We start from the raw sequence: 14,288 nt of genomic DNA, 5'->3' as shown, positions 1-14,288 counted from the left end.
AATTACTAATACACAGCTGCCTTTATGTAGTGCAGGATTTTCATCTGGGCCTTTAATCTGGGAAAAAAATAAAGAAATTGTGTCACAGTCATCAGCGCATCTAATGCGCTGGCTATTGAACTCCAAACCTCTTTTATTGCTCTTTCCAACTGGTTAATTTTCCAATTAATGGTGCAGTTGCTCTATCTCTGTCTGCCCATCATTCACAATCCACAACTAGCGACGGAGGTTCAGGTGAGAAGGCTCAGGCAGTTTTGTTTCTCTTCCTGGCTCTTGTGCATTCCTGAACTTTCATCACAACACCATTAGTGGCCATGCTGTCAGCTCCCTGGGCCCCAAAGCTCTGGAATTGATCCCCTAAACCTCCCTGCCTCTCCTTTTCAAAATGCTTCTTAAAATCTGCCTTTTTGACCATGCTCTAGGATCACTTTAAATGATTCAGTGTCAAATTTGGTCTGATAATGCTCCTGTGATGCACCTCAGCATGTTTTACTACCTGAAGGTGCTATATAAATGCACATTACGTTTCTTATTAGACTCCACCAAATTAAATGTTATGCTCCTCACTGGCTTCTCTCTATTCTTTTGATTCATTACACAGCATCTGTACCGAAGCAATGCCCCAAAGGTATTCCATCTGCCACAAAGTGCTCTTACAGCACTTCAAACTCCTGTAGATTATGGATCTAGTTGTGACAGTAATTTTCCCAGGCTGCATATAGATTATTGAGTAATTTCCCCCTCCCCGTCAATCTTATTGCACTACTAGTAATAGAATTCCTGCAGTTCAGTTGAGGCTTTTAAAACAAACTCTCGAGACTGCTGTAGTGAACTGGTTAAATAGACTGTAGGCTACTTGCTGTAGGACCATAAGACATAGGAGAAGAAGCAGGCCACTCAACGAGATCATGCCTAATCCGATCATTCTCAACTCCATTTTCCTGCCTTTCCCCCACAATTCCCGATTCCTTTATTGATTAAAAATCTGTCGCTGACTTGAATATACTTAATGATAAGACCAGAAGACATATGTGCAGAAGAACGCCATTCACCTATTGAATCTGCTCAGCCTAAAGCAAAACACACTGCAGGAGCAGGTGGGACTTAAATTCAAGGACATAACTACTGTGTCACAAGACCCCCTAAAACCCACCAGCTTACGTGGTTGTATTTGAACTTGCATCCCCAGAACATTAGTCTGGGGCTTCAGATTACTAGCCCAAAGACATTATCACTATGGACTATACCACTACCTCTCCCAAAAAGCATACTGATTCTTTGGACTGTAGATGGTTTGCTGAGGTGTGTTGCTGAAATAGACTCTGTAGACTGTTTGCTATAGTGGTTGGTTAAATGCTCTATTTGCTGAAAAATAAATATTCTTTGTCAGAAAACAGACTCTTGGCTGCAAGTCTTGTTGCAAATCCAAACACATTTCCAACTCTTTGACTGACTCAGTTCACCAGTAGATACTCTGGCGTTTTACACAGTAGAAGACTTCTCTTTTTAGTTAAGCAAAGCTGTAAAGATACATGCAGAGAAATGAGAAACAAACTGATGGAAAACAAAATGAGCATTTGAGAACTTGGAAATCTGGGAACTAGGAACCAAGCTCCAATCTCTCCTCTGATTGCTGGGTACAAAGGAGTTACACACGTCTCAAACATTCCCAATATTGTGGGCAGGGACTTTTAGCCGTAAAGTGATCTCAAGAGTTAGCCAAGATAATGACTTTAACTCAGAGATATAAGGTTATAGAGACATGGAGAATATTACAGCCCAGAAGGAGGTAGTTCAACCAATCATTGTCTGTGCCAACTAAGAAGAAGCCATCCAGCCCAATCCCAGCTTCTAGCTCTTGGCCCATATCCCCCTCCCTTGTCACCTGTGGTACTTCAAGTTCATGTTTTAAACTAGTGTTTCTATCATGACCACTTTTTTGGATAGTGAGGTCCCTTTGACTGAAAAAATTTAATTCCCTCATATCTTTCTACAAATCACTTTACATTTATACCCCTGGTTATTTGACCAAGCAGACCCTGTAGATCTCTGCCTGAAAAGAGGATCTCCCATTGGTCCATACAACATGGTGATCAGCAGAGAACATGAATCTTTACAACAGCTGCATACATGGATATCAATCTGACCAATTAAATTTCAGTTTTCAATGACTCTCTGATGCTGCAGTTGTGAGGTTTCAGCAATGAATTCAATCAATTCCCATGGTGTCAACCCAATCCACAGGAATCAGGAGAAAGTGCAGGCCATTCAATCCCTTGAGTTTGCTCCATCATTTAATAAGATCATGGATGATCTTTGACCTCAATGATATTTTACCCACAGCCCCATTTCCCTTAATATGTTTAATGGTCAGAAATCTGTCAATCATTGTTTTGAACATACTCGATGACTAAACATTCACAGTCCTCTAAATGAAGAAATTCCTCCTCACCTGAATCCTCAATGGCCAAACACTTTTTCTAGTACTGGTCTCCTGGTTGTAGGCCATCTCCCACCCCAGGCCAGGGCGAAATATTCTTTCTGCACAGAAACACATAAAATAGGAGCAGGAAAAGGCCATTTGGCACTTTGAGCCTGTTCCACCATTCAATATAATCATAGCTGATCATCCAACTCAGAACCTTGTTCCTGCTTTCTCCCTATACCTTTGATCCCTGTAGCTCTTAAGAACTATACCTAATGCCTGCTTGAAAATGTTTTGGCCTCAACCACTTTCTGTTGCAGAGAATCTCACAGGCTCATCACTCTCTGGGTAAAGAAATGTCTCCTCATCTCAATCCTGAATGGCCCACCCCCATATCCTTATACTGTAACCCATGATTCTGAATTCCCCAGTCATTGAGAACATCCTTCCTGCATTGATCTTGTCTAGTCCCATTAGACTTTTATAGGTTTCCATACAAACTACCATGTCAAGCCTCTGCACGAATTTTATATGCTCCAATGAGATTACCACTTCAAAGCTCTATAGAATACAGGCCCAGCTCTCCCCATAGGAGTCCTGACATCCCAGGGATCAGTCTAGTGAACCTTCATTGCAAACTAAGGTCACCATAGTTCCACTCTCATTAAAGTGAAGTGAGTATCATGAACAAGAAGGTAGGACCTTTACGGTGACCTCAGCCAGTATAGGAATTGAACTCATGCTATTCCGTTCTTTGTAACCTCCTCCAGCTTCGCATCCCTCCAAGATACCTGAACTCCTCCACTTTTGTTCTCTTGAGCGTTCCTGGTTTTTAGTTGCTCTGCCATTGAACGCCATACCTTCAGGTGTAGTTTGAAACTCTGGAATTCCTTCCCTAAACCTTGCAGCCTCTCTCTTTCTTGCTTTAAGACACTGGTTAAAATCTAATGAGGTAATGATTCTTTATGATAGCATTCAAAAATAAACTCACAGCAACTTCTTTTGGCAATGTATCAAAAAATTTTCATTTTTTAAATTTTTAATTTTGAAATAATTTAATATCATTTCTTATCCATCTTGCCTCTGCCTCCCTCCTGCAGTGATCCCACCAAAACAGGCATCATTTGTGTGTTGCAATAGAAGCAAGAATATTAGGATAATGATAAAGATCATCCCATTCACTAGTTTGTGATTTGTTGCAGTGAAGCAAGTCCAAGACTTTGGCCCACTCAAAAAGATTCCTGACAGCCAGCGTTTCTGGTTTTTGGATTTCTGGATTGGAGCAGCTTCTGTTCTGTGGCGCAATGTCACATTTTGTTCAATGACACTTGTGTTAGCAACTTTTGATGTTTAATTTTGTGAAAGGTGGGATATAGAAATTAGTTTCTGTGATACACTCTAGGTTCTATGTTCGAAGGTCCTCCTGCCTGAAAGGGTGGCTTATTTGGATGCTCCATGGTAGGCCCCTTTCAAAATGGCTTTTGTTCCATTGCCGGTATCAAAGTTGCCAGACCCAGAGGGCTGTGCTCTCATTACAGAGACAACCTGTGATGGTTTAACCTGAGGATCACCATACTTCAGGTGAGGGGCAAGGTTGAGAAGGAGAGTCCTTCATGGTAACCTCAGGTAGTGTAGATAACCTAAGCTATTGGCATTAGTCTGCACTACAAATCAACCATCCAGCCAACTGAGCTAACATATTAACAAGATTACTGAGGTTCTTAAAACACTCTAATTTGAAAGGGCAGAACGAGTGTGAATTGAGGTCACCTTATTGAGGTTTATAAAATCATGAGGGGCATGGATGGGATAAATAGCCAAGGTCTTTTTCCGAGGATTGGGAAGTCCAAAACCAGACAGCATAGGTTTAAGGTGAGAGGCAAAAGATTTAAAAAGACCTAAGGGACAACTTTTTCAAGTAGAGGGTGGTGCGTGTATGGTATTAGCAGCCAGATGAAGTGGTGGAGGCTGATATAATTACAACATTTAAAAGTCATCTGGATGTGTTTATGAATAGGAAGGATTTAGAGGGATATTGGCCATTAAATGGGACGAGGTCAGATTGGGATGTCTGGTCGGAATAGACAAGTTGTATTGAAGGGTCTGCATGACTCTATGACACTGTTGAAAACCAGATATCCAACTCCTATCACTGTTGTGTTCTCTCTGTGGCAAGTTATTGTTCCTTCAATAAGGAGTCCAAGGACAGTATCCAATACCCCAGTAACCAGAAGAGTCTATATCACTGTCCCAAGACATCATTATTTCTGTACACAAATCCTCTCACATTAACACCAGCAATAAAACCTTTCAGGCAATTTGGGCCTTCATATTCATTACCAAATTTAAACCATGTTGACAGAAACTCAAATCATTGCCTTCTTGTCGATTGTTATCTTTAAAAAGCAAAATTCAGTCTTTCCCCCGCCTGCAATATTCCTCAATTCTCCAGGGGAGGAGGAAAGTTGTCTTCTTGCAAATGGTAAACACATCCAAGGTTGCAGCTGTGTGACAGAGCTCAAACACTGTCTAATTTTAATTAGTTAACAAAATGCAAATGCTTTTTTCTGACAGACTGTGAAAAGGGCAACTGTTGTGCTGAGTATCTGCTTTGATTCATCACTGTGGTTGCCAGGGGTCTGAATACGTCTCTTTACACCTGCCCTCATCGCAATTAGAATATACAAAAACCATCACAAGGAGCCCGATTTTCATCTCACAAGAACAGACAAAATAGAAGCAGGGTGATTTTCCTCAGCTCCTCAAGCCCACTCCACCATTTAATAGGTTCACACTTGATTTTTGACCTCCACCTCACGTTCCTGCCTGTTCCCTCGGACGTGAGGGTGGTATCCTGTGATGGACAGGTTGGACCCATGATCTGTCTGAGTTTGGAAGAATGAGAGTCGATCTCATTGAAATTTTTTAAATCCTGCAGAAACTTGACAAGGGCGGATACTGAAAGAAGATTTCTCCTTTAGCCCAAAGAACTTTATATAATTCTTTCTTAAAAACATTCAATGTTTTGGCATCAGCCATTTTCTGTGGCACAGAATTCCACAGGCTTACCTCTATAGGCGAAGAAATTTCTCATCTCAATCCTAAATGGCCTGTATCCTTAGACTATGACCTGGTTCTGAACTTCCCAGGATCATCCTTTCTGCCATTACCCTGTCAAGTCCTGTTAGAATTTTACAAATTTCTATGAGATTCCCCTCTTATTCTTATAAACCCCAGCAAATATTATCCTAACTAATCCAGTTTCTTTTCATAGATCCTCTTTATAAGATCAGCCATGATCATATTGAATGGCAAGGCAGGTTCGATGAGCTAAAGAGCTTACTCCTGCTCATATATTGATGTCCCCATCCTTGAATTCCTTAGAGTTTAAAAGTCTCTTGATCTGTTCAACCCAACAACTGTCCAGGGTAGAGAATTTCATAGACTCACAATCTTCTGAGTGAAGAAATTTCTCTTCATCTCAGTCAAAGGTGGGACTACTCTTCATTTTGAGATTCTGCCTTCCCCAGCCCAGTTGAACTCAGGACCCAGGGGAAACAGATTCTCACTATCCCACGTAATAAAACAAAAATCACAGGTTCCAGAGCAAATAACCATTGAAAAATAAACATTAATTGGAACATCTCAGAATGCAGCTCCATTTTGAGATGAGTTGGACCCCTGTATGTCACTCATGAATTTTACTTATTTTCCCATTGGGTAATTTTTCAAAACACGCCATTTGTAACTCTCTAAGCCACCATCTCTCCCAATTCTTGTACTCTCACTCTTCTCCTCTTTTGAAGACTGTGAAGATGAAGGTCTTTCTGAACAACTATTCTTCAGGAGTGGCCACAAGACTTGCATTTGTGCAGCACTTTTCACATGCTCTGGACGTCCCAAAGCATGTTAAAGCCAATGAAATGCCTGCAAAGTGTAGTCACCATTGTAACATCAGAGACCCACTTCACACACAGCAAGATCCCAAAAGCAACCTTGAGATAAATGGCAATAGATCATTTTTGTTTTCACAGATGATCCTAGCTAGTGAGTGAGCATGCTACACAATCACTGAAAGGTCTTATCTCATTTTCTCTCCTTCATGGGATGTGGGTGTCACTGGCAAGGCCAGCATTTGTTGCCTGTTAAGACAATAAAAAATAGGAACAGGAGTAGGCAATTCGGCCCCTTCAGTCTGCTCTGCCATTCAGTAGGATCATGGCTGACTGACATTCCTTATGTCCACTTTCCTGCCCTATCCCCCAACGTTTGATTACCCTCTTGATGAAGAATCTATCGCAGCCTTAAAGTGTATAAGATAGTACCTGAAAGGGTTAACTGATATCATAAGGTAAGCTCCACCCTTCAGGACTCTTACTTTTAACAGTGTTTAGCTAAAGTGGTAATGAGTTGTGCTTAATCTCACACAACAGGCCATTACATATCTCAGGTGTAATGCGATTAGCAATTAAGTAACACAAAATAAATCTATTTACAATTCATGAATAGACAGCCTATTTTCTGCTGAAGGAATTGTTTGGACACCATTCCTTACAGGGTATCAGTAGCCTGGATGGACACTAGCAAGCCAGCTGGTACAGACTCTACTCAGGATATCCCAGCTGGTTCTGATATTAGAATATTGCCCATCCTTAACTACTCTGGAATTGTTTCATTTGCTAAGACAATTTCAGAGGGCAGTTAAGGGTGAAATGCATTGATGCGGACCTGGAATCACATGTCGTTAAGACCAGATAAGAAAGGCAGATTTCCTTCCTTAAAGAACATGACTGAACCTGATGGGTTTTTACAACAAAAAACAATGATAATTTCATAGTCACTATTACAGAGATCGGTTTTATATTCCAAATTTAATTTAATTTAAATTCCAACTGTTCTGGTGGGATTTGAACCCTGTCCCCAAGCCACAATATTACCTCCCTAAAGTTATTTTTGAATTGACATTCTTTTACAAAAACCTTGTGTTTATTTTCATACATCCCACAACGAAGAATAACTAATGATTACTATTCACCCCTTCACATATTAGAAAGACATATTAGAAAGGAGGAAAGGCTTAGAGAGTTTTTATTTTATTCATTCGCTGGAGGTTCATGCCGCTGGCTGACCAGCTTTTATTGCCCATCCTTAGCTGCCCTTGAAAAGGTGATGGTGTGGCATTTTGAAACAAAATGGGGTAGTAAGCAATCCTTAAACTAACACAAATGAAAGACTTGCATTTATATATGTCTTTCATGACAACAAGACATCCCAATGTACTTTCCTCTCCAACAGCTCTCAAATGGAACGGTTCAAGAAGGCAGCTCACCCATCAGTAAAAAAAACTTCACAACCAATGAGTTGGATGTTCATTGAAGTGGATTGACTGTAGAATTTACCAGAGACCTCTTTCCTGTGATGATGATTGACGGAATAATATAGGCCAAAACGCCAGAGAGAAATCCTCCAGTTTTCCTCAGAAATTGTGCCATGGAATCTTTTCCACCTCCTCCAAAGGTCAACACTACTGATATGTAGCACCTCTTCAGTATTTCACCAATACATCAGTCATGATCTGCGCACTCAAGTCCTGATCCCACAATTTTCAAGCATCTAAGGTAAGAGCCCTTCCAATGAGCCACAGTTCACATCGCTTAGGAAGCTCCATAAATGTGATGAGAGAGTTTCTTTCAAATGAGTGATCATTATAGTTAGTTGAAACCAATTTACAATATATAACAGACAAGTAGTTCAACGTACAAACAAGGTTTTCCAGAAAGGGCCGGCACAGGCACATTCAAATGGCCGCTTCCATGCTGTAAACACAGACTGTATGTCCTTTTTCCTCAGGGAATAGAGAATGGTGGCAGACTTATATTTAATCTTGATTCAGTTGGTAGTGCACACGCTCCTGGGATTTGAACCCAGGTCCTTGTGATGAAAAAATAAGGGTACAATCCACTGAGCCATAGCTGACACCAGAGACAAAAAGACCATTAAATTATCCCATCTGTAACTTGTACAATTTGGAAATCATTTGATGCTTTCCAGAAGACATTTTGATAAACATAAATGTGGCTAATAATGTGGCTAAATTCAATTTATATAGAATCTTTTTGAAAAAAGAACTTAATGCATGGGATATTGGCATCGCTGTGACTACATCAGCATTTATTGCTCATTCCCAGTAGCCTAGAAGGCAGTGATCCACATTACTGTGGATCTGGAGTCACATGTAGCCCAGACCAGGTTTCTTTCCCCGAAGGGCATTACTGATAATAGATGGGTTTTTACAATAGTTGACAGTGGTTATGTGATCACCATTAGGCTACCTTTCGAAAGAAAAGTTCATATTTCTTTTAATCGAATTCAAATTTCACCATCTGTCTTGGTGGGATTCAAATCCATATCTCCAGAACATTATCTAGGGTCCTGATCTATAGACCAATGGTATTAACGATATAGAACATAGAACATAGAAGAATACAGTGCAGTACAGGCCCTTCGGCCCTCGATGTTGCGCCGATCCAAGCCCACCTAAACTACACTAGCCCACTATCCTCCATATGCCTATCCAATGCCCGCTTAAATGCCCATAATGAGGGAGAGGGATATGTCACTAGCTCCCCATTATCCAACACAAAGACAAGCTGTGTGGCCCAATTAAGTTCTATTCATGTCGATGCTTCTGACAAGCTCATCCTTACTTAATGTCATCTCACCTTATCAGCACTTTTATGCTTGCCTTTATTGGCCAGTGCATTGAGTATAGGAGTTGGGAGATCATGTTGCAGATGTACAGGACATTGGTTAGGCCACTGTTAGAATACTGTATTCATTTCTGATCTACCAGCTAAAGGAAGGATGTTGTGAAACTTGAAAGGGTTAAGAAAAGATTTGCAAGGACGTTGCCAGGGTTGGAGGGTTTGAGCTATAGGGAGAGGCTGAATACGTTGAAGCTATTTTCCCTGGAGCCTCTGAGGCTGAGAGGTGACCTTAGAGGTTTATAAAATCACGAGAGGCATGGATAGGGTAAATAGACAGGCAAGGGTTTTTTCCAGGCGGGGGAATCCTAAACTAGAGGGCATAGGTTTACGATGAGAGGGGAAAGATTTAAAAGAGACCTAAGGGACAACTTTTTCATGCAGATGGTGATGTGTGTATGGAATGAGGTTCCAGAGGAAGTGGTGGAGGCTGGTACAATGACAACATTTAAAAGGCATCTGGATGAGTAGATGAATAGGAAGGGTTTAGAGGGATATAGGCCATAAGTGGAACTAGACTTATTTAGGATATCTGGTTGGCATGGATGTATGGGACCGAAGGGTCTGTTTCCATATTGTATGTGTCCATGACTGTATAGGAGTTGGGATGTCATGTTGGGGTTGTACAGGACATTGGTGAGGCCTCGTCTGGTGTACTGCGTCCAGCTCTGGTTTCACCCCATTACAGGAAGGATTTTATTAAAGTGGAGACGGTTCAGAAAAGATTCACCAGGGTGTTGCCGGGAATGGAGGATTTGAATTCTAAGGAGAGGCTGGATAGTCTGGGACATTTTTCACTGGAGCATGGGAGGTTGAGGCGTGACCTTATAGAGGTTTATAAAATCATGAAGGGTATAGATAAGATGAAGAGCAAAGGTCTTTTCCACAGATAATCCTTGCAAGAGGATTTGCAGTAGGGTTAAATTCAACTAGGTAAAAACAATGACTGCAGATGCTGGAAACCAGATTCTGAATTAGAGTGGTGCTGGAAAAGCACAGCAGTTCAGACAGCATCCAAGGAGCAGGAAAATCGATGTTTCGGGCAAAAGCCCTTCATCAGGAATACAGGTAGCGAGTCTGTTTCAGGACATGGTTGAAGAGCTGCAGGGCAGAGGAAATGACCTGGGAGTTGCAGTGGGAGAGGGACTCCCTGAGATTCTTGTAGAGAGAGGAGGAAAACTTTTTCAAGGCAGGTATCCTTGCAAGAGGATTCGCAGTAGGGTTACTTATAGGGAGTGGAGGAAAACTTCTTCAAGGCAGGCATCCTTGCAAGAGGATTCGCAGTAGGGTTACTTACAGAGAGTGGAGGAAAACTTCTTCAAGGCAGGCATCCTTGCAAGAGGATATTGAGGACTCAGAACCGCCTTCTTGACCAGCAATTTTCTTCCTGACCTCTCCGCCCCCAACCCCTCTCCGGCATATCACACTCACCTTAAACTCCTTCCACCTATGGCATTTCCAACGCCCCTCCCCCAAGTCCCTCCTCCCTAACTTTTATCTTAGCCTGCTTGGCACACCCTCCTCATTCCTGAAGAAGGGCTTATACCCGAAACGTCGATTCTCCTGTTCCCTGGATGCTGCCTGACCTGCTGCGCTTTTCCAGCAACACATTTTCAGCTCTGATCTCCAGCATCTGCAGACCTCACTTTCTCCTGGCATGGAGGGAAGGTCTTAGGAGGAAAAGCTGAGGGACTTGAGGCAGTTTTCATTGGAAAGAAGGAGGTTGGGAAGTGACTTAATTGAGACGTATAAGCTAATCAGAGGGTTAGATAGGTTGGACAGTGAGAGCCTTTTTCCTCAAATGGCGATGGCTAGCACGAGGGGACATAGCTTTAAATTGAGGGGTGGTGGATATAGGACAGAGCTCAGAGTTAGTTTATTTACTCGGAGAGTAGTAAGGGTGTGGAACACGCTGCCTGCAACAGTAGTAGACTCGCCAACTTCAAGGACATTTAAATGGCCATTGGATAGGCATATGGATGAGAGTGGAATAGTGTAGGTTAGGTGGGCTTAAGATTGGTTCCGCAAGTTGGCGCAACATCGAGAACCGAAGAGCCTGTACTGCGCTGTGATATTCTAAGTTCTATGTTCTATAATGTGATACTCAGCCTAGGATTAAGTGGGAATGGGTAACTGTGCTCAAAGCCGGGTGTGCAGTGGATAAAACACAGGAGCAAGGGATGATCAAAATCTCAGGCAAAGGAAGCAAACCCATCACCCTAACCCCACGTTCAGCCGCCTGCAGTTATGGGGCTGTTTACTGAAATTTTGCACCTCCTAACTTCTTCCGGTTGGATTATATTGGCACAGAAAATTCCTGAAGAATTAAAAACCAAAAGAACTGTGGATGCTGGAAATCAGAAACAAAAACTGTGGAGTGGCATGGTGGTTCAGTGGTTCGCACTGCTGCCTCACAGTGCCAGGGATTTCAGCCTCAGGTGACTGTCAATGTGGAGTTTGCACATTCTCCCCGGGTCTGCTTGGGTGCTCTGGTTTCCTCCCACAGTCCGAAGGTGTGCAGGTTAGGGTGGATTTTCCATGCTAAATTGCCCATAGTGTCCAGGAATGTGCAGACTAGGTGGGCTAGCCATGGGAAATGCAGGGATTTACAGGAAAATGGGGCTGGTGGTGGGATGCTCTAAAGAGGGGCAGTGTAGACTCGAAGGGCTGAATGGCCTGCTTCTTTGGAAACCGAAATTGCTAGAAAAGCTCAGCAGCTCTGGCAGCATCTGAGGAGAGAAATCTAAGTCCAGTGATGCTTCCTCAGAACTGACGGTAGCTAGGAAAACAATTTTTATGTGGAAAACAGGATGGGGTGGGGTGTGGTCTGAAAGATTAAGTCTGGAAAGGAAGCTTTGCAGTGTTATTGATTCCCATGCTGTGGTAATGCAGTGAAATTTTCCAGAAATGGGGTACCCTGTCACATGATGCACAATTAAGGAAGTTCGCGTGAGATTTTCAGAGCTGGTGCAACATAAGTAGGTCATACAACCCAGCAAAAAGTCCAGTCAAACCAAATAGCACATTACTCTGGTTGGTCATAACAGACAGGGTATAGATCACACTCAGAAAGCCCACACCTGCAGATCCCAAAACAAAACAACTATTATTAATGCAATTCTGTGATTGGGCAGCACTAACTAAAAAATCCCAAGTGCGTCAAAAGCTACACTTACAACCAATTTAAGATACCTTAAAGTGACAGTCATCCATAAATAGGGACCCGTTCTCTGTAAATAAAAGGAATGTGTTCAGCCTTTGCACCAACTGGAATTACCAGAAAGCTTTGGGAGCTTACAGCTGCCATTACTTTCTCCATAGCAACATCTTGGCCAATCAGCGTTGACTTGCTGGCTAATCTTATTTCCTTTTCTCCTGCAGTATAAATTGTTTTCATGTGAAATTTGGCATTCTTGCATGTCTCCTGATGAATGCAAAATGAAAAACTTCACCAACATGTCCCTCTTTTCAGCAATAATCACACTGTAGATGACTGCCTTTCCTTTACATCAGTGCTTAAAATAACATGGATAAAAAGATGCAAATCCTTTGCTCTTTGAAATTCTCTGGTCTTAACAAAAAAAACCATTGTATCAGCTTTTCTCAAAGTGTTGCAAACAAAAAAAACCTCCAATATTTATAATAAGAACGGGATAGATTTCAGGGATCTTTGCTTTTGCAGTTAAAAGACATTTAAAGATTTTTTTTTAAGAGCAGACATAGAAAGAGAATTCCACAGCCAACTTTGTGCTTGTGTTGTGGAGAAGAGGAAGGAGGAGGGTACTGAAAGCTAAATTGTTCTGAAGTAAAGACTGATTATTTCTTTACCCATCATCATACTTAATACTACAGATAGACTTTAGTATGAAATATAGGCTACAATTTCATCTAGTGATCAACACAGGTTATATATAGAATAATGGATACCTGACAGTGAATTACAGGGTGAGTGAAATGTGTCACTTCAAAACACAGGGTATAGTATGAGGGGAACAGGTCTGTCACTATACAACACTGTGGTATAGTACTGGTGGAGACAGGTCTGTCCTATACAACATCAGGGTACATTACTGGTGTGAGACAGGTCTGTGACTGTATATCACTGGGATACAATACTTGTGAGGACAGGCTGCCACTGTATATCACTGGGGTACAGTACTTGTGGGGACAGGTCTGCACTGTACAACACTGGGGTACAGTGCTGGTGGGGACAGATCTGTCCTATACAACATCAGAGCTGAAAATGTGTTGCTGGAAAAGCGCTGCAGGTCAGGCAGCATCCAAGGAACAGGAGAATCGTCGATTCTCCTGTTCCCTGGATGCTGCCTGACCTGCTGCACTTTTCCAGCAACACATTTTCAGCTCTTCCCTCCATGCCAGGCAACATCATAGTAAATCTCCTCTGAACCCTTTCCAAAGCTTCCATATTCTTTCTATAACGCGATGACCAGAACTGTATGCAATACTCCAAATGTGGCCACACTAGAGTTTTGTACAGCTGTAGCATGATTTCATGGTTCTGAACTCAATCCCTCTTCCAATAAAAGCTAACACACCGTATACTTTCTTAACAACCCTATCAACATGGGTTGCAACTTTCAGGGATCCACGTACCGAGATCTCTCTGCTCATCTACACGACCAAGAATTCTACCATTAGCCCAGTACTCTGCATTCCTGGTACTCCTTCCAAAGTAAATCATCTCACACTTTTCCACACTGAACTTGCCACTTCTCAGCCCAGTTCTGCAGCTTATCTATGTCCCTCTGTAACCTACTACATCCTTCGTCACTATCCACAACTTCACCGACCTTAGTGTCATCCACAAATTTACTAACCCATCTTTCTATGCTCTCATCGAGATCATTTATAAAAGTGACAAACAACAGTGGACCCAAAACAGATCCTTGCGGTACACCACTAGTAAGTGAACTTCAGGATGAATATTTCCCATCAACCACCACCCTGTCTTCTTTGAGCTAGCCAATTTCTGATCCAAACCGTTAAACACCCTCAATCCCATGCCTCCATATTTTGTGTAATAGCCTACCGTGGGGAACTTTACCAAACGCCTTACTGAAATCCATATATGCCACATA

At 42.1% G+C, this 14,288-nt stretch overlaps 1 protein-coding gene and 1 long non-coding RNA gene across 5 annotated transcripts in view; one reads left to right on the top strand and one right to left on the bottom strand.

The window, feature by feature from the left end:
* Window positions 1–14,288, bottom strand: part of LOC122542817 (neuronal PAS domain-containing protein 3-like) — a 441,402-nt gene that overhangs the window by 211,531 nt on the left and 215,583 nt on the right. The window lies entirely within an intron of this gene.
* The window catches only part of LOC122542819 (uncharacterized), a 30,746-nt gene continuing 24,465 nt past the window's right edge, over window positions 8,008–14,288 (top strand). The window contains exon 1 of the long non-coding RNA XR_006309870.2: window positions 8,008–8,043. This is a non-coding gene — a long non-coding RNA (uncharacterized LOC122542819). The remainder of the gene's footprint in view (window positions 8,044–14,288) is intronic.

Source organism: Chiloscyllium plagiosum, unplaced genomic scaffold (genome assembly GCF_037043375.1).
Source record: "Chiloscyllium plagiosum isolate Xiang-an unplaced genomic scaffold, Cpla_swu_hap1 HiC_scaffold_47, whole genome shotgun sequence".
NCBI lineage: Eukaryota > Metazoa > Chordata > Chondrichthyes > Orectolobiformes > Hemiscylliidae > Chiloscyllium > Chiloscyllium plagiosum.
Note: the sequence above shows the minus strand (reverse complement) of the source record. Positions and strands in the feature narration are given on the sequence as shown.